This window comes from Hypanus sabinus, chromosome 28 (genome assembly GCF_030144855.1).
Source record: "Hypanus sabinus isolate sHypSab1 chromosome 28, sHypSab1.hap1, whole genome shotgun sequence".
NCBI classification, from domain to species: domain Eukaryota; kingdom Metazoa; phylum Chordata; class Chondrichthyes; order Myliobatiformes; family Dasyatidae; genus Hypanus; species Hypanus sabinus.
In genome coordinates, this window is record NC_082733.1 from 9,509,002 (window position 1) to 9,530,570 (window position 21,569).

A 21,569-nucleotide genomic window follows, 5' to 3' on the forward strand; every position below is an offset into this window, starting at 1 on the left:
AGATTAATTAGAACTGATCCAGAGATGGTGGGCTTGCCATATGAGGAGAAATTGTGCAGACTGGAACTGTACTCTCTAGAACTTAGAAAGGGAGTAGATCTCATCAAATCATTAAAGGGCTTAGATATAGGGAGGGTGTTACCACGGAGGAGTCTTGATCCTGGAATCCAATATCAGAATATGGATAGTCTGTTTAACACTGAGATGAGCCAAGGTTGTTTGAGGATTGTGAAGCTTTGGTGTTTTCTACCCTAGAGGGCTGTGGAAGCTCAGTCACCAAGTTAATTCAAAATGACAATTGACAGATTTTTGGATATTAAGGGAAGTAAGCTTTATCGGATTTATGCAGGAAGATAACACCGACAATCAGCTGTGATTTTGATGAAAGACAGAGCAAGCTTGAAGGGCTGCATGGCCTACTCACTAAACATAGACTCAGTGAGGCTTTATCCAATTGTAATAAGACCTTCCTATCCCTGTAGTCTTATTTGTATGTTCTAATTAAGAGATACGAAAAAAATGGGTTTTACTGTAAAAGCTGTGGAATGGTGGGATAAATAAATGAAGAAATTGGCCAAGCATGAAACTAAGTAAGAATCTTTTCAAATAGATTTTCATTTGATTGGAATAAGCAGACAAGCTGATAATATTTAGAATTTCTTCAGTATTTTCAAGCAGCTCTTCTGCCAACAGAAGAGTGGAATATATTCAAATTTATTAATGAGGTAGATTTAGTTCATAGGTTAATAGTGCATTTTCATTTCTACCAAAATATCAAAATATAATAGAACATTTAGAAGTGAGAAATAGAGAGCAGCTGTTCAGAATCCTGATATAAGAAAGTCTTATCCCCGAACTTTTATTCTCACTGCCTTGCCCAATGAAGGCCAGCATGCCAAAAGCCATCTTCACCATCTTGACTACCTGTGATTCTACTTTTGAAGAACCATGTACTTGAACTCCAAAGTCCCTCTGTTCTACTACCCTCACCAAGGGCCTACCTTGATTTGACTTTGCAAAATGAAACATCTCACACTTAACTGAAATTAAATTCCATTTGGTATTCCTTGGCCAACTGACCAGGATTCACTTGATTCCACAACGCACAACACGCTGGAGGAACTCAGCAGGTCGGGCAGCATCCGTGGAAATGAACAGTCAACATTTCGGGCCAAGACCCTTCATCAGGACTGAAGAGGGAGGGGTGGGGAGAAGAAGGTGTGGGGAGGGTGGGAAGGAGAAGGCTGGTAGGTGCCAGGTGAAAAACCAGTAAGGGGAAAGATCAAGGGGTGGGGGAGGGGATAGGCAGGAAAGGTGAAGAAGGAATGTAAGGGGAAAGTACTATGGGTAGTAGAAGGAGGCAGAACCATGAGGGAGGTGATAGGCAGCTGGAGGAGGAGGCAGAGTGAAACTGGGATGGGGGAAAGGGAGATGGAGGGAATTACCAGAAGTTGGAGAATTCAATATTCATGCCAAGGGGCTGGGGACTAGCCAGACGGTATATGAAGTGTTGCTCCTTCACCCTGAGTTTGGCCTCATCATGGCAGTACAGGAGACCATGTATGGACATATCTGAATGGGATTGTGAAGCAGAGTTGAAGTGGGTGGCAACCGGGAGATCCTGTCTGTTGTGGTGGATGGAGCGGAGGTGCTTGACGAAGCGGTCCCCCAATTTGCGTCAGGTCTCACTGATGTAGAGGAGGTCGCATTGGTAGCACCGGATGCAACAGATGACCCCAACAGACTCACAAGTGAAGTGTTGCCTCACCTGGAAGGACTGTTTGGGGCTCTGAATGGTGGTAAGAGAGGAGGTGTAGGGACAGATGTAGCACTTACACTTGCAGGGATAACTGCCAGGTGGGAGATCCGTAGGGAGGGACATGTGAACCAGGGAGTCACGAAGGGAACGATGGCCCTCTTCACTTGATCCCAGTTGCCTGTACCACATCTCTTTTTTTTCTGGACAGGGCCTCAATATCTCTCATCATCCAGGGTACCGTGCTCCTACTGGCTTTGCCCTTCACTCTAACCAGAACCTGCAGGCCTCTCACTGTTTCACCATTATAATCCTTACACTTGCCTGTGGTTTCTTTGCCTGCAAACACACTACTTCAATTAACCTCGGCAAACTCCTGTCTCATGCTATTAAAATTTGCCTTACCCTAGTTCTGTTCCTTTCCATAGCTGGATTAAAACTAATAGAACTATAGTCACTGGTTTAAAAGTGCTCCCTACTGTCACCCCAGTCGCTTGCCTCAACCTATTACCAAGATAGGTCAAGCTTTGCCTTCTCCCTGATAGGGACCTCAGTAGGTTGCCCGAAGGAACTTTCTTTAATTTAACATATTCCATCCCACCTAAGACCTTAACAGTATGGCAGTCTCAGTCTATGTTAATAAAGTTAAAATCCCTACTATGACAATACTATTATACTTGCATTTCTCCACAGTCTCCCTGAATTGCCTATTTGAGGACCTATAGTACAACTCCATTAAAGTGATTATTCCTTCTTATTTCTCAAATCCACTGATTAAGCCTCACTGTAATTTAATTTCTGACTACTGCCATGATGTTCCCCTTAATCAAAAATGCAGCTCCCCCTCCTTCCTTTCCTCCATCTCTATCCAGCCTAAAGCATCAGTACCCTGGAACATTAAGGTGCCATTTCTGTCCCTCCCTTCTGTAATGGCAATAATATCACAGCCCCATGTACCTATCCATGTCCTGAGTTCATCCACATTATCTGTCAGATCACTTGCATTGAAATAAATGCAATTCGATCCAACAGAATCTTGTCACTCACAATCACACTCCTGCCTGTCAGGTCTATACAACTTGCTAATTACAAAGTAATGTCAAGAGATCAAATGATTGCTTAAATCCACAACTGCATTTCAATGTAGACAATGTGAAGTTATTTACTTTAAAACTAAAAATAATAACTTGGCTTTGTAATTGGTGTAAAGGAAACAATGCAAAGTGTCTCAGTCACAGATCATGAATTGTGGACGGATATAGAACATAATTAGACGGGATAACAGAATCCTCAAAAGCTGCACATCAAGAGGACAAAAATACAAGGGTATTTATGACGCTATAGCCAGTCAATTCTCTGGACACCAACTAGACTATTTTTCTCATTCAGACATTCCCTCTGGGTTGAGGATGACTTCCTTTAACTCTGCACCTGAGGAACAGAAGTTGTTTGCTATGGTTTCTTTTAACATAGAGTTGCTATTGAACACCATCCAAGGCATGGATTTAGTTCAATGCCAAAAAGATCCCAAACAGCTGTTGACCATACGCTGGTGCCCAGTGCCAGGATCCTTCCCTGGAACCCATCCACTGAATCTTTGCTGCACCATCTTGTGACAATTATCTTTTTCCTAGATAAGAATGCCTAATCTGTACACAATACTCTAAGTCTCTAATGGTCCAAATACAGCTTACCACATCCTCAAAAAAGTCCAGATGATTAGTCAAACATGATATCTTCTTCATAAAACTATGTTGACTTTACTGAAACTTATTATTCTTTTCAAGATGTTCTAATATTACCCAAAAGTCCTGTTGCAACAAGAATATCAATCAGTCCTTTGTAATTGCACAAAGGCGCTCCAAAATAGTCTTTCCTCCAGATAATTCAAATTCAAGTTTATTGTCATCTGATTGTACATATATACAAATTAACAAAGACTGTATATTGATTCAGAAAAGCATTTCATATACATTCCATGAATTCACTGTGCTCCTTACAGAGGCAACCCCAATTTGTTCAGTCTACACGTAAGTTAAAGCCTCCCATGATTATTGTGAAATGTGTAAATTGGTTTATTATTGTCACATGTACCAAGGTACAGTGAAAAGCTGTTTTACATGCTATCCTTGCTGATTATTTCATTATAACAGTGCATTAACATTGTTCAAATAATACCAATAACAGAATATAGAATAAGTGTTACAGTTACTGTACAAAGCGCAGAGCAGACGGGCAATAAGGTTTAAGTTTATTATGAGGTAGATTGTGAGTTCAAGAGTGCAAGTTATCACACTAGGTGTTCATTGAATAATCTTATAATAGTGGGATAGAAGCTGTCCTTGATCTCCTTGGGTATTACCACATTGTACTCATCTCTATTTCCCTGATTTATGCCAAAACCAATCTTTCAATGAGTTGTCAATCCACTAATAACTCCTATCTACAGTATGTTTCTTACCCAGTGTTATTTCCAAGCCTGTTCTACATTGAGCTCCCTCTACATCATGACCTGTCAAGCCAAGATAATTTCTGTTCACTGAAAATAATATGAGTACAAATGATATTATCCATTTTAAAAACAACACACAGGGCTTTACACTCATAGACTCACCGCCCTTTCTATAAACAGTTCCTGAACCCTCAAGGACTCGCTATCCCATGGTCCTTAAACTCAAACACAAGGAAATCTGCAGATGCTGGAAATTCAAACAACACACACAAAATGCTGGTGGAACACAGCAGGCCAGGCAGCATCGATAAGGAGAAGCACTGTCGACGTTTTGGGCCGAGACCCTTCGTCAAGACCTTAAACTCACGTGGCTTTTTGCCTCTGTTGGCGCTAAATCCACATGGTCCTTAAATCCCACTACCCCTAAATCCATGAAAACCCTGCTCCTCTTCCCCCTCTTTGTCCACAAAACCTCAAGTGCATTTATATCCATCTCTCCCAAAATCTTTGGGGCCTCTAACACTTGTTGCCCTCAACCCCTTGGGGCCTTTGTCTCCTACTGTTTCTAAACATTTGGATCATGTACCACTGCCCCTAAACTCCAATATATTAGGAAGAATGGATTGTACATTAACTATAGAACATGTTATCTGGTAAACCGAAGTTTAAATTTTGAAGAGAGAATGCATGAACTATCATTTCATTGGGCTACGATTTTGATCCTTAAGGACTGGAATTTATGTAGAGATTATTTTGCACTTTTTTGCACTACTTTTTTAACACACACACACACATATATATATACACACACTACTTGCTGTAATTCACAGTGTTTATTATTATGTATTGCGATGTACTGCATGTGTAGGGTAATGTAATGGGTGAAAGATGACACATATTGTTCATAATAGAAACTGTTATAATTCACAAAGACTGTCATTGAGTTGTGTTCATTTTAAGAGAAGGTGTCTGCTTTTGGTTTGTCCGTAATCGAAGTAAAGGGCTGCGGCTTTTGTCTTTCGTCCAAAAATCAGAGGCAGGCCTTTCTGAGCTGAAGTTGGGAAACTCTGTAATACAAAACCTGGAGACATTGGATGGCAGAGGGGAGAAAGCTATTCCTGAACGGTTGGGTGTGTGCCTTCAGGCTCCTGTATCTCCTCCATGTTGGTAGCAATGAGAAAAGGTCATGTCCTGGGTGATGAGGGCTTTAATGATGGATGTTGCTTTTTTGAAATATTAGTCCTTAAAGATGTCCTGGATGCTGGGGAGGCCATGATAGAGCTGAATGAGTTCACAGCTTTCTGCAGCTGATTTCAATCTTGTGCAGTGGCCGTGCCCATACCAGATGCTGATTCAACCAGTTACAATGCTCTTCACAGTACATCTGTAGAAATTTGCGAGTTTCTTTGGTGACATGCCAAATGTCCTCAAACAGCTAATGAAATATAGCCACCGTCATGCCTTCCTTGTAACTTCCTTATAGACCAAAATTAAACAAATGCTGTTAGCTCTCAGCTCACACATCAGAAAGGCAAAACTGCTTACTGTTGTTCCTGAGCTCCTGTCTGACACACATTCTCTGGTAAGAGCCCACATAGGCCAAATGGTGTCTTTCCATGTCATAACCATTATGATTCTAAGCTTTAGCCTGAATTATGGCATTATGCCCTTGGAATGATTTTTGAACCCTGAGCCTGATTTAAACTCTAATGTGCTTCCAATGAGCCAAAATGGAATGTTACAGAAGTGGTGGAGGTGTAAACAGTTTTTGTTATTGCTTCATACAACGGCACAGGCTATGTTGTATACCAAACATTTCCTTCATTAAGGAGTACTTTATATAATGGTGTTATATAACTTGCATATGATAATCATGGACTGCTATCTGTGCTGAATCAAGCCGTCATACTGTACCTAATATTAATGTCAATGTATTTTTCAATTTCTCTATGAATCTCAAGCACCGGTATTTTGATTGGTTTGGGTGGAGGCAAACAATATTGACTAACACACACAAATTTCTGGAGGAACTCAGCAAGGTAGGCAGCACCTATAGAAATGAGGTTGGAAGCTACCCAGATGAAATATGAGGTGTTGCTCCTCTAAGCTGAATTTGGCATCATTGTGAAAGAAGAGGAAGCCATGGACAGACATGTCTGAATGGAAATGGAAAGTTGAATTTAAATGGGAGGCCATCAGGAGATTCCGACTTTTGTGGTGGACAGAGCACAATTGCTTGACAAAGCGGCCACCCCCAATCTGCGTCAGTCTCTCTGATGTAGAATAGGCCGCCCCCAATGCAATAGGTGATCCCACAGACTCTTAGTAAAGTGTTGCCTCACGTAGAAGGAGTGTTGCGGCTTTGAATGGTGATGAGGGAGTAGGCACAGGGGTAGGTGCAGCAAGTATCACGCATGCGGAGGAGTGCCAAGAGGAAGATCAGTAGGAGGGGTGAGTGGACAGGGGATTCACATAGAGAGCGATCCTTATGGAAAGTGGAGGGGGTGGGGGATAGATCAGCTTAGGGATAAGATCCTGTTGGAGATAGCAGAAATTATGGAGAATGATGTGCTGGATACGAAGGCTTGTGAAGTGGTAAATTAAGTACAAGGGGACCTCTGTCCCTGCTATAAAGTTAGAACGGGCGGATGTGTGGATATGGAGGAGATGAGGGTGAGTGCAATATCAATAGTGGTGGAAGGGAAACTCCATTCTTTGGAAAAAGAGGACATCTGATATTTTACAGAATGGACAGCCTCATACTGAGAACAGATGTGACTTAGACAGAGTAACCGAAAGAAGGTAACCACATTTTTACAAGTGACAGAATCATAAGAGGTATAGTCAGGCTAACTGTGAGTGTTAGAAGGTTTTTAGAAGTTATCAGTGGATAGTCTGTTTCCAGCAATATTGCCTAATTGATGTGTTTTCTCCATTTTAAAACTAAAGACTTTGATATCAGTTCAACAATTTATAAGCAGTTCATTTTGGGTGTGGAACCTTAGTGTGATAATAAGCACTGGCATGTTTTATTGAAAAGAACTTTTCAGCATTCTTTACATATTTGACTTTTTTAACATAAAATATGCAGTAAAAACATGATGTTTGCATGCCAATATTTTCTCCTCTTCTCAAGATAGAACAGTAAACATAGTGCTCTGTGACCAGGTCAGGAATATAGCAGAGATACAGGCTATACACCACACTAAGGCTAAATCCACACTACGCCGGATAAATCCGTAACCGAAGCTTTCCCTCTTCATTTTTACCCTCTGTCCACACTAAAACGGTGTTTTCATCCCCTGAAAACTGAGCTTTTCAGAAACGCTTTCCAGGGTGGGTATTTTTGAAAACGCTGCTCTGGCAGATCAGTGTGGACAGCGCAACTGGAGACTTTTGAAGACGCTGTCAAACGCGCGCTATTTCATTCTCTTCTTGAACGCAACCTAACAATTTCAGAACAGATGGCAAAGAGACTGAAGCCAGAAGAGTTAGAAATGTACTCACCAAATACTTTGACCCATAACTTACTGAATAAATAAGTATACTCACTTGGCCCTGTTTTCTGTTTATGCAAGTACTTCTCTGACAATAGATGTGTAACAGCCTAATGTAACATTGTATGGAAATATAACACTGATGCAGACATGTTTTATACATTTAACAAGGTGCTTTATTAATGCAACAGAGTTAGTCAGTTTTTCAATGTTCGTCGTCAGCCGGGTCAATCTGTCTGTGAACTCCGTCGGTTGCTGCTGTACGCTCCACTATTTGTTTTTTTTTAGTTTTAAGTTCTCCTGCCTGAGAGCCAACAGCTATCTGTAGTTTTAAGTTTCTCTAGTCTATAACTACACAAATGTGCACTTTTACGGCGAGATTCGACCAAACATCAAAGCTTGTTTTCGGTAGATGTGTCCTGCGCATGCGCAGGAGGAGGAGATTTGCCGAAATCTCCGTTTCAGTGTGGATAGAGATATTTTCAAAAACACATAGTGTGGACGCCTATCGTTTTTACTCGAAACCGGTGTTTTCAAAATTATCCGGTCTAGTGTGAATGTAGCCTAAATGAAATGCTTATCATTCCTTCTTTAAAACTATTGCAACTGTGTGATGGGAACGTCACATGCCACTTATAGGCTCACACTAGGACTTGCTGCATTCTGGCAGGGACCTGATGAGATGTGAATGGAAATAAACCTCAGGCAATTATCAGAGAACATTCTCATCGTGAACAAAGCAATTGAAGTTTAGGGCATCTAACTAATTAACTGATTTTGCCTTATCCATACCATTCAATTTGTTACCTAATGTGAACTCTATAAAGCTTAATCTTCTCTCATTATAACACATTCCCTTTACATTTTTTGACAGGAAGAACTCAATTACGGTGCAGCTGGCTCCGAAGCGCTAGTGTTCAGTAAAACAATAGGGATCTTCTCTGCTCCTGTGGTGCCAGAGATCTCAGCCTTTCTTTGCTGCTTACTGAATGAAAAATAGTTTCTGTGATCACGATGAAGCTGAGGTGTATTATTTTCTCAGTACTGCTGGCTGTCCATTGCAAATGCTTCAGTCTCTTTTTCAGCACTACTATGCTGGGTTCAGCCAATCTTGCAAATGGCAACGTTCTTGGAGCCTTCTCCTGCCACTGGCTGTTTAATTGTCCACCCCCATTCATAATGAAGTGCAGAGCTTTGATATGATCTGTTAGTTGTGATGTTGCTGATGTCAGTCTATTACATGCCCGGTATCACAAAGCTGGCACTTCACTCTTGGATATGCCAGGCTCTGCTCCCGGTATACTGTACTTCACTTCGTATTTAACCAGGGGTGATTCTCTGGCTTGGCAATTTATTATTGTCACATATACTGAGTAAAACTTACTTGTATGCTACTCAGGCAGATTCCAAATGAAAGTACATCAAGGTAGCACAAAGGAAAAGCAATTGCAGAATATAAAATATATTATTACAGTTACAGAGCAGGTCGGCATATGAGGTCCAATGTATAATGAGAGATCAAGGTTTCATCTTTATCGTTCAAGAACTCTGTTCAAGAGTTTGATAGTAGTAGCAGATTGTAGAGATATATTAGGCCATGAGGTTAGAGATTGTGGTGATAATGATCCATAGCAGATTATGGGTCTAGAGTAATCAGCTCTAGATCTGATCTGGTTCCATCCTATTTAGTAAATATGTCGTGCCAAATAACATGTTAGAGGGTGTTCTTTGTGTAAAGATGGGACCTTGTCTCCACAAGATTATGCAGTTGTTTCCATTATCAATGCGATCATGAGCTGATGCATCTGTCACATGTAGATCGGTAACAATGAGGGAAGTTGTTTTTTCTTTTTCGTCAGTTAATTCTGACCATCTTGAATTTACAGTCAAGATGGCACTGGGCTTTGGTCTCTGTCGAGTTTGTGCTTCAGATTTAATTGTTTTTATAATTTTATAGGGATGGTTTTGGGGACAGAAGCCTAGGCTTCTGCTCCATGCTCAGAGACTAGCAACCTGGATGTGGAATGAAGAACATCTACGGACAGGTGTTAGGCTAGCATACCAGTGAGGATAAGGACTGGTGCCCAATGCCACCCAGATCCATATCATCAAGGATGAGCTGTGATCACGTTCTGGGATCAGAGCTCTGTGCGAGCAGGAGGCATGAAGGCCTACATGAGTCAACAAGACCAGAGTTCAAGGCCTAGTGTTCAGGATCCTGGTCACTGAAAAGTCCAGATTTCAAGGCTTGGAGTTCGTGGTCCTCATTTGTCATTATCGGTGAGTCATTGGGTTGGAAGACTGAAGATCGATTGGGAGTCTGCGAGTCAAGGTCCAATGGCTAGAGCCCTGGGTCTATGTTTAGTGAGCCGAGTGTCTGTGAATCCGTGAGTCCACGGGACTATGAAGGATAGAGCTGGCCTGTCCTGCGGTTGAAGGACTGTTGGTGTGTATGTGTTTGGGAGGAATGGGGCTTGTGTTGCTCTTGTTGTTTCATTGCTGTTGTCTTTTGTTTTGGGTATTGCTGCTTGTATTGGTGTGTGAACACAGAGAGCATGCTATGTTGGAGCTGAAATGTGTGGCAACATATGCCCAGCACATCCTTCATTTGTGTTGGTTGTTACATCAAACAATGCATTTTCCTATATGCTTTGATGTAATATGATAACTAAATGAATCCAAATCTTCACAACCTGCTACAGACTCAGTCTGGCAGCTCATTTACTTCAGGATTAGGCCATCTAAATCTGTGGTGGTGTTACCAAGCCACTTTTGGTAAAGGCTATTAAGTCCTCTATCGTGCTTTTGTTAATTTCAGTGTTTCTTCAAATGGAGCTGCTGAAGGAATATGGTACATGGTAATTAGAAGGTTCCCTTGTCCATGCTTGACCTGACGTTCTGAGACTTCTTGTGGTTAAAGTTGAGGGCTTTCAGATTTATTACCTCCTGCCTGGCTACCACTGAAGGAGAGGATATACTGAGGAATTGCCGTGGAAGAGTCTGGGACCTTGTTTGCGAGCTCTAATTTTGTGGTTACAGCTATTGTGTTGTTGTTGTGCTGTTTTTTAATTGTTCTGTGTGGTAGATCTCCCAATTTAGACATTAAGAAAGTGTTTGCAAGGGTATCTGAGCTAGGATTGACTTTGCTATAATCAAATCCCATGCCTTAGTTGTGTGATTGAAGTGAACTTAAAAGATTAGACTATGATGACTAGAATCTCTGAAGTAGTTTGATGTTTTATATTCACAAACAAGATAAAATCTGCAGATGCTGGAAATCCAAGCAACACACACAAAATGTTGGAGAAACTCAGCAGGCCAGGCAACGTCTATCAGTTTCTCTGTCCCCCGCCCCCCCCCCCCACCCTTTAAATCTACTCCTTACCTTTTCTCCCCAGTCCTGCCGAAGAATTTTGGCCCGAAACATTAACTGTACTTTTTTTTCCAAAGCTGCTACCTGGCCTGCTAAGGTTCTGTGTGATGTTTCATATTCTGTGTTTTCACTTGTATTTTGTTGTTTGTGTAATTTGTTCTTTTTTGTGTGTTGGGTGTTTTCTTTGAACAGGTTCCATGCTGTTTCTTTGTTTCGTGCCTGTCTGTGGGAAGACAAATCCAAGGGTTGTATACTGCATTCATACTTTGATAATAAGTGTACTTTGAACCTTGAACTTTGTTGTAGTGGAAAGCATAAAATAAATTTATCAGCAAACTGTTTTAACAGTGGTCAATTTTAAAATAGCATTTTCAATGAGATAATTTTCTTTAGACTAGATTTTTTCAAAAATCATTAAGTATTGCATTTCCTGGCTTTCTTTTCTGGACCCCTAAAGAGTAAAAATGTGGATGAACAGCTGGCTCCTAAAGTTGCAAGAATATTATTTTCTTTCATTCCAACAGTTCCCAAGATAAATCTGCCTTAATAAATATGTCTCCAATTACATTAATTAACTGAACCTTAGGTAGATGGCAGAATGTAGTTTGAATAAAATGATTTGGACTGTAATTGTTTCAGTTTACAGCAATCTTACTTTCAGGCTTACCTTTATTCCAAGTGGCTCCAAGGAGCAAGCTTGTTGTATATCACTGCTTCCTTTTTTGTTGTCAAACATAGATGATTCCTCCAATTATTTTTAATGAGTAACTTACAACTGAACCTAAGGCTGAAGTGCTTGTGTATTTACCATCTACACTTAACATGGCACTAATCTTTTCCGGTTAAGCTGAAGCCAGTGAGCCATGCTACCTCAGGCGACATCTTCCAGATAGTCCACAAAACTGTTTCCTTTACTTCTTAAATCTTAAATGTGTTTCTTATACAGTTAGAACCTGTGATTAACAGTTTGAAGATCGATTGAGCAGTCTGGTGCTTCGCTGTTTCCAAGAAGATGAGCAGTTTCGAGACCTAGAAGCTTAGATACAGGGCATGATCCCACGATTGACTCCATTTCTCACCGATCTTGCCGATTAAAGAGTCGAGGAAGATTGAAACTTCAAGTGGGTGCAGAAGGTGAGCAAGTGGTCAGTGCTGTCTACCATCCTCTTGCTGCTCGCTGCTGCCAGAGAAAGGTGTCTGTGTGTGATGGTCTCTTGTTTGCTGCTCCTGAGGGAAGGCCTCTGCATTCAAATAATCTCCCTCGCTCTCTGTCAATGCTGTCAGAGGATGGTATCAAGCTTGTGGATTTGTGATTTATGGATTGGACTGTAGTTCACTTGGACTCTTTCAGTTTTATGTTTTTATATTCTGTTTTTTTGTTCATTCTTTCTGGTCGCCATTTGCACAATTTGTTTGTTTTTTGCATGAGGGAGTTTGGGGTTTGATGTTCTTGTTGCCACTTGTGTGATTTTTTTGCACGTGGGGGGAGTTGATGTTTTTCTTTGAATGTTGTCCATGGTATTTTTTGTTTCATGGCTGTCTGGAAAAGACGGATCTCAGAGTTATATACTGCAGATGTACCTTGATAATAAATGTACATTGACTCCTTGATCCTTGAACCTTAATAGTTTAAATTAACTTCAAGAATGAGAAGGACAGAAATGAATGTGCAGTCGTGTAGTGACTTTCATATCGCCAGGATGTCATAAGCAAACTTGCAGATAGTTTTAATATTATACAGAAGCAGATTTATGGGTTCAGTAGACACTGATTGTGGGTAAGCACAGCACCTGTTTATCCACAAGCAAGCAGTGAAACACTTAACTCGCATGTATATCGAACTTGCACTCATTCAAGTCACCCAGACTATGGAAACTACAACAGTAAATATTCAATGCAATTGTTAAATCTGTCCAAGTTACACAGCAAGATTCTGACTCGTGAGTCTGATGGCTCGTTGGTCAGAGTTGACAATGGATATTGTGTCCTGGCTGTCTAGATACGCACACCTGGTCAGTATGATATGGAGAGCAAGCGCCCCCCCTCCACACATCTGATGAGCCCAAAGGAATGGCAGTGATCGGTATACCAGCAGCACTGCAGCAGCTGCCAGTCAACACTGAAGTCAATGTAAGACTGCCTTAGGGAATCCAGCTCCGGGTTTTTCTCTTGGGGTTTACTCCCATAGCCTTCCCCATGAGTGGGTATAGCTTCAAGGCAGCAGAGGTTTGAGATCAGAGTTTTGATGAGCTGCCAACCGTAGCTGATGAGCCCCATCTGCCTGAAGCAACTGGTTTTAAGATGCCAGTAGCCTGCCTTTGCACGTTCCCCTGTCAGTAGTGAAATGGTTCCACTGGGCTTAGTAGCTAAGCTATATGTGAATGCCAGGAACTGGACTTGATTGTCGAAGATTAGAGGCGCATGACATTGGGAGCATTTAATAGGTAGTGGGGGCTTGTCCCTTTACCATCCCTGACAGCAACAACCTTAAGGAACCACAAGATTAAACAAAGAATAAACTACTTAACTAAGTGTGAACTCAAAACCCTCCTCCTATTAACTGCAACACACCTTACAAATGATTTCTCCAGCGCTGACTGCAGCTCTCAGCCTGGAGTGATCTCAGGGTAAAAAGAAAGAAAGGCTCACATATGCGTGCTCACCTTTATACACCTGAGGACTGGAAGCCAGTCACAGGTATCGCAGCACGTGACCTGGGACCAGAAATTGGTTCCACAGGACCCAGAAGCTAACTAAGATCGCCACAATAGATCTTTACTTGATTCATGATCAGCGTACCATTAGGCGACATATATACACTCCAGCGCTGATGAATCCGCTCTCTCAATACCCAGTCAGGTTCCTCAGTCTTTGCTTTTTGCATTGTTTTTCTATTTTTCACTAACTTCTGTTGATTACATTTGCAAGGCTACTTCTCAGAACTGCCTGTGGTGCACAGAGACTTGTGTATCACCTGGGAACCTTTCCAATGCCTTGGGAAATTTTCCATTTGTGATGCAACGTCAGCACTCAAAACAAATTTGGATTTCAGAGGTTTTCAGAATTTGGATTTTCAGATAAGGGGAACTCAACTTGTATAAGATAATTCAGCACAAAATGATGTGCTTCCAATAACAGAGGTTTAAAGTTTATTATTTATTTATATAGGCATTGTTTATTTATTTTTATTGTAACTTACAGTGATTTTAATGTCTTGCATTGGGATGTTTAGCTGCTGCTGTTGTTATTTGTGTTGTTCTGCTGAACACTGTGGGTGCCAAAATGTGTGGCAATAACTGGGCTGGCCCCAGCAGATCCTTGGGTTGAGTTGGTTATTAATTCAAACGGCACTTTTTGCTGACTGCTTTGATGTACACATGATACGTAATTGAATCTGGACCTACACCACAACGCTGCCATAAAATAACAAATGTCACAATGTTTGTCAGTGATAATAAACCTGATTATGATTCTGTTTATTACGTGACAGGTAAAAACAAGGTGTGCCCTTCAAAAGATAAGCAAATGTTGAATGTTAAGTGAGCAAGCAACAGATGAATGAGAATTATTCCTTTCTGCTCAAAGAGCAGGAACTGGTTACTTGTTCATTGGAAGGAATCAAGCAATTTGATTTGTGCGTGAGAAGGAATTAGGAGAGTGAATATTGTTCAGGAATGAGGGTAACACTGCCCAAAAAGAAAATATTTGACTTTTGATCCATGAGCAAGAATACAAGTTATTGCTAAATGACTGAACTTATTGTTTAGTGAATGAAGTTCAGTGTAAGAGTCAAGGTTTCAAATTAATAACTTAAAATTAGGCTTAATATTTAGATAAAGAACAGAGCTCTTAGGTGAATGATAACCTGGCATATTTTACATTTAATGAGAACATGGTGTTATAGATAGTATAGAAGATTATGAGAAGATTACAGGGGGATGTCGATCAGCTGGGTATGTTGGCTGAAGACTGGCAAGTGACTTTCAATACTGATAAATATAAGCTATTGCATTTTGGGAGATCAAATCAGGGTAGGACTTATACAGTTAAGATTTGGTTACAGATACAGTTATACAGAGGAGAGAATTTTGGATATGAGACCTGGTTCAAACCAACATTGGCAGAGCCTACCAGGCTGCCCCATGCCTTCACAACAGATATTCAGACCACATCTCCATTTTGCTAATTCCTGCATTCAGACTACTAGTTAAATGAGTCAAACAAGTTCCCAGGGAGATCAGGGCCTGGTCAGAAGATGCCATCTCAGCGCAGTTGACTGGAGCATATTCAGGGAGGCAGCTACCTATGATCACCATGTCAACACTGACGAAGATGCAGGATCAGTGACTGGCTTCATAGGAAAGTGCATTGAGGACGTTATTGTGATTAAACACTACACTGTTAGGGCAAACTAGAAACCGCGGCTGAGTGCTTAGGGATCAGGCGCTGCCTTCAGATCAGGGATGAGGGTGACTCTAAGGTCAGCAAGAGCCACACTCTCCTGAGCCATCAGCAGGGAAAAGCGTGAGTGATTACAGAAAATTCACAGACCCTGGGGACACAGGACACATGTGGCAAGTATACGGATCGTAACAGGTTACGTCCACCCTGCAGGTTAACAACAGTGATGCCTCCCTTCCTGATAGGCTGAATGCCTTCAATGCACGATTTGAAGCAGTGAATGATGTGACATCGAGGAAAGCCACCCCCTCCTCACTGAGGAACAGGTACGGTGTCTGGCCGCAGCCAAGCTGAGGGAGATCCTAGCCAGGGTAAAGCCAAACATAGCAGCAGGACCAGTCAGCATACCTGGTTGGGTGCTGAGGGACTGTGTGGCTCAGCTAACAGAGGTCTTAACATACATCTTAAATATCTCTTTGAAACAGTGCATTGTCCCTGCAGGCATCAGGGCAACCACTATCATTCCAATAGCCAAGAGAGGGACAGTAACTGGCTGAAACAATTATTGCCCTTTAGCACTGACTTCAATAATCATAAAGGGCTTTGAGCAGCTGGTATTGCATCACCTTCCAGCTGCATTGGAACCTTGCCCATTGTGGTGAACTACATATACCTGTCTGGACACGCCCCCTGCTGACTGCTCCTGTGGCTCCTCCCACAGGCCCCTGTATAAAGGCGATCTGAGGCCTGACGCTCGGCCTCAGTCTCCAGGTCATAGTATGATGGACACTCACTCCTGGTTCCTTCTTCCAGTCAATAAAAGCCGATATCTCGCCTTACGTCTCAGTGTGAGTTATTGATGGTGCATCACCTGCTGCTCAAACCCAGTCCATTGATGACACCATAGCTTTGGTCCTCCATGCTGTCCTTGTCACGCCTAGCAAACATTGGCTCATACACCAGGATATGGTTCATCAACTGGAAATTTAACAAAGTCATCCCTCAGAGGCTGGTGGGTAAACTGCCCTTGCTGGGACTCAATGCTCCTCTCTGTAACTTCTTGGTGGAAAGATCTGTCAGTCCAAGTTGGCAGCAATATCTCCATTACGCTGGTGCCCCCAGGGCTGTGTGCTCAGCCCAGTGCTGTTCATGCTGCTGTCTCGCGACTGCACTGCCTGATCCGGATCAAACTGCATCATGAAGTTCACTGATGGCCTCATCAGCAATACAGAGAGGAGACAGAGAGGTTTGTGACAGGGTGTGAGAACAACAGCCTGAGTCTCAGCATAAATAAAACAGAATAGATGTTCGTGGACTTCAGGGAGACACAGGTTGACCACTCTTCATTGCACATCCAGTCAAGATGGCAGAGGCATACAACGCACCTTCAGTTGACATCTTCCAGATAGCCCATGAAAATGTCTATTTTACTTCTTTTATATCTGTTTTTCACTTTAAATATGTTTCTGGGACTGTTAGAGCCTGTGATTCACAATTTGGAGATCGACTGAGTGATCCAGCGCTTTGCTATCTTGGAGAAGATTCTAGGAAGTAAGTGCGTACTTGAATGGCCTCAATGCAAAGAAACTTAAGAGATGGGATGTTCCACTGCATTTCGCCGATTAAAACATTGAAGAAGATTGAGACATCAAGGTGAAGGTGGAAAGCAGAAGAGCTCAGCATCGACTGCCTGCTGCTGGAGAAGGAGTCAGTGAGTGGCCTATCACCGTGGCTCACGGTGACAGGCGGGTAGGCCTCTCTGCGTTCGTGTGGTGAACAATGTCGGTGATATTGGAAGATGTTACCGTGGTTATGTGCTCATGGATTGGACAATTGCGTTTATGGACTGTGAACTTTTTCCAGACTTGTGGTTTTTATATTCTGTGTTTTTAACCCATTCCTGTTCCATTTTGTTGTGAGAGGGGGAGGGTGTCTGGGGGTCAATTTTCTTGTTGCATTCTGTTAGTTTTTTTGTGTGGGGGTGGGGTTGTTTGGGGGGGGTCAATGTTCTTGTTCTGTTTTGTGTGGGGAGAGGGTGGTTTGGGGGGATCAATGTTCTTGTTGCATTTTGTTTGGGGAAGGGGGATTTGGGGTTGATGTTCTTGTTCTGTTCTGTGGGGGTTAATGTTCTTGTTGTATCTTGTGCAGGGGAGGGGTTCTGCGAGTTGATGATTGGGATGTCTTTCTTTTTTGTGCAGGGGTTGGGTTTGATGTTTCTCCCTGAATAACTTCTATGTTCTTCCTTTGTTTCATGGCTATTTGGAAAAGACAAATCTCAGAGTTGTAAACGGATGCATACTTTGATAATCAATTAACCTTCGAACATAAATGGCTCTACTGTGGAGACAGTGAAGAGCACGGAGTTCCTTGGTGTGCACATAATGGACAATGTAGCCTGGACCCACAACACCTCCTCCCTAGTCAAGAAGGCACAGCTGCAACTACACTTCCTGAGGAAATTGAGGTATGCAAGCCTCCTGTCTCCATTCCTGCATCATTGTGTGGTACAGATGCTGCAAGGTATTGGACCACAAGACCCTACAGAGGACTGTAAAAACTGCTGAGAGGATCACTGAGGTCTCCCTCCCCCTCCATTTGTGACATTTACCAGCAGTGTTGCAGACGAAAGGCCCAAAGCATCGTTGAGGATCCCTACCACCCATCGCACAATCTCTTTTATTCACTACCATCAAGAAATAGGAACAGGAGCATCAGTACGAGGACTGCCAGACTGGGTAACAGCTTCTTCCCTCAGGCTGTGAGACTAATAAATACCCTGCCACCGCAGAGGTCTCATTACTAGGACGGTGAGCTGCTTATTGCTTATTGTTTACCTGTGCTGTGCGTTTTTGAATTACATTTTATTGACTTATTTGTAGTAAAATTTTGTTTTATGCGTTGTGCAATGATATATGTTTTGTGGGTGCACTTTAATCCAGAGCAACATTGTTTCGTTTGGTTGTATATTTGTACAGTCAGATGACAATAAACCAGAACTTAATGGTATGGCTTTGGGAAGTCAACAGAGGCTCCATGTAGTGAAAGTGCATAGCTCACTGAAAATCAGACCACATTAGATAGGTTGATGAAGAAGGCATTGGGCACACTGGTCCTTATCAGTAAAGGCACTGAGTACAGGAGTTGGAAGTTATGTTGCAGTAATATAAGACTTTGAGGCCACATTTGGAGTATTGTGCACTGGTTTGGCCACTCATTTGGAAAGGTGTTATTAAACTGAAAGGATTGTAGAAAAGATGTTGGCTGGACTTGAGAATCTGAGATACAAAGAGAGGTTGTGTAGACCATGGCTTTATTCTATGAAGCATAGGAGATTGAAGGGTGACCTGAAAGAGGTTATAGGATCATGAGGGGCATAGAGAGGGTGAAAGCAGAGAGAAGAAATTCTTCCTCATCTCAGACTTAACATGAATAAGAATTCTTATTTTAAAGAAGTCTCTCTCTTCTCCTGAGACACTTCCCCTCTGGTTATAGTCCTTCTTATGTGGGAAATATGAACTATCCCCTTGGCATAAGCTAACGATCTGCTCTGCAGAACTTTCTGAAAGTAAATATAGACAACATCGAGAGATTGTTTCCTAACAGCCATGTGGTTTAAAGTTCAAAGTGAATTTATTGTCATAGGATGTGCTATATATGTCACTATAGATTCATTTTCTTACAGGCATTTACAAGAAAATAAAGAAATACACCTGAATTTATGAAAAACTATAAATAACAAAAGACTAACACCAAAGGGGAAAAATGAGACAGATCATGCAACTACGGGTTGAGTATCCCTTTTCTGAAACTTGGGGCCAGAAGTGTTTCAGATTTCAGATTTTTTTCAGATTTTGGAATATATAATAAGATAGCTTGGGATTGCTGATATATTTTGTAATTTCAAAGCATTAATCTAATTCAAAGAGTCTGAATTGTGGGTCTAACTTTGAACTTAACTTAAGTGAGGCGGCCACATATCATGTGCTAGCATTATGATACATGCAATTTATGTACTTATATGTAAAACCCATAAAGAATTATTTAAATGAACAAGAATGCTTACTCAAACAACATATTTACAATATTACACAAATATTACTGAAACATTAAATGCACAATGATCGCTATAATTTCCAACTCTGAATTTATGTGCTAGCGGTAAGTAGTTTGTCTTACACTTGTTCATCACACATATGCACTGATGCAGCCTTTCAGCATGTCTTCGACAATCTTGGCAAATTCATCAATGCATTTCTCTGCTGCTTTGTGATCAGCAGACGTTTTAACACCACAAATCTTTAAAAATTTAATGCCATACCTTGTATTTCTGCAACCAGCCTACTGAACATTCATAATGACCTTCAGTTTTCAGTTTGTCATGATAGACCTTTGCTTGTTTCATTATCAGCGCACCGTTAAGCCACATATGTTCACTCCAGCACTGACAACTCCACTCTTTCAATTCACGACTGAGATCTTTAGTTTTTGTTTTACGCAGAGCTTTCCCTATTTTTCATTAATGTTTGTTCACTACATAGATATTAGGTTATGTCTCAGAACTGTCTGTGGTGCCCAGACCTACACTTTGCCTTGGAGCCTTCCCAGCACCTTGTGGGATTTTCCATTTGTGACGTCATGTTAACACGAAAAAAATGTTGGATTTCAGAGGATCTCAAATTTTGGAATTTTGGATAACAGGTACTCAATTTGTAATATAAATAAATAATACTCATGACATGAGTTGTAGAGTTCTTGAAAATGAGTCTAAGTATTGTGGAGTCAGTTTGGCGTTCAGATAAGTAAATTTATCCGTGCTGATTCAGGAGCTTGATGGTTGTAGGGTTCCTGAACCTGGTGGGACCTGAGCACCTGCACTTGCTAGTTCAAAAGTTAAACATTCAAAGTAAATTGATTATCAGATCACATATATGTCACCTCATACAACCCTGATATTCTTTTTCCTGTACCCATATGCTTATGTGAGAATGCTGTTCTTGGACTAGAGTTCAGCACTCAACACCATAATTCCCTCCAGGCTTGACAAGAAGCTCAGGGACCTCGGCCTTCACCCTGCCTTGTGTAGCTGGATCCTGGACTTTCTGTCAGATCGCCGGCAGATGGTAAGAGTGGGCTTCCTCACCTCTGACCCTCTGACCCTCAACTCAGGTGCCCCTCAGGACTGTGTCCTAAGCCCCCTCCTTTGCTCTCTGTATACCCATGACAGCTTCAATCTGCTAATTAAATTTGCTGATAATACTACATTGATTGGCCTAATCTCAAATAATAATGAGGCAGCCTACAGAGAAGAAGTCATCACCCTGACACAGTGATGTCAAGAAAACAGCCTCTCCCTCAGTGTTGCAAAAACAAAGGAGCTGATTGTGGACTACAGGAGGAATGGAGACAGGCTAGCCCCTGTTGACATCAATGGATCTGGGGTAAAGAGGGTGAACAGCTTTAAGTTCCTCAGCATAAACATCACCGAGAATCTCACGTGGTCTGTACATACTGGCTGTGTGGTGAAAAAGGCACAACAGTTACCTCAGACAGTTGAAGAAGTTTGGCACCCAATCCTAAGAACTTTCTACAGGGACATAACTGAGAGCCTCCTGACTGGCTGCATCACTACCTAGTATGGGAACTGTACCTCCCTCAATCTCGGGACTCTGCAGAGAGTGGTGCGGATGGCCCAGCGCATCTGTAGATGTGAACTTCCCACTATTCAGGACGTTTACATAGACAGGTGTGTAAAAAGGGCCCAAAGGATCATTGGGGACCCAAGCCACCCCCAACAACAAACTGTTCCAGCTGCTACCATCTGGGAAATGGGACTGCAGCATAAAAGCCAGGACCAACAGGCTCTGGGACAGCTTCTTCCACCAGGCCATCAGACTGATTAATTCATGCTGACACAACAGTATTGTTGTACAGTATTATAAATAACAGTGGAGGCCAATTCTCTGGATGCTTTCAAGAAGGAGCTAGATAGGTATCTTATGGATAGGGGAATCAAGGGATATGGGGACAAGGGAGGAACCGGGTATTGATAGTAGATGATCAGCTATTATCTCAGAATGGCGGTGCAGGCTC

The 21,569-nt window shown here is 41.9% G+C and overlaps 1 long non-coding RNA gene across 1 annotated transcript; it reads left to right on the plus strand.

Annotated features, from left to right (window-relative positions):
• The first annotated feature begins 11,766 nt into the window (after positions 1-11,766).
• Positions 11,767-19,404, plus strand: LOC132382333 (uncharacterized). Its single transcript, XR_009508282.1, has 3 exons — positions 11,767-12,212; positions 17,748-18,286; positions 19,162-19,404. It is a non-coding gene; the product is annotated as an uncharacterized LOC132382333 (long non-coding RNA).
• Positions 19,405-21,569: the final 2,165 nt, after the last annotated feature.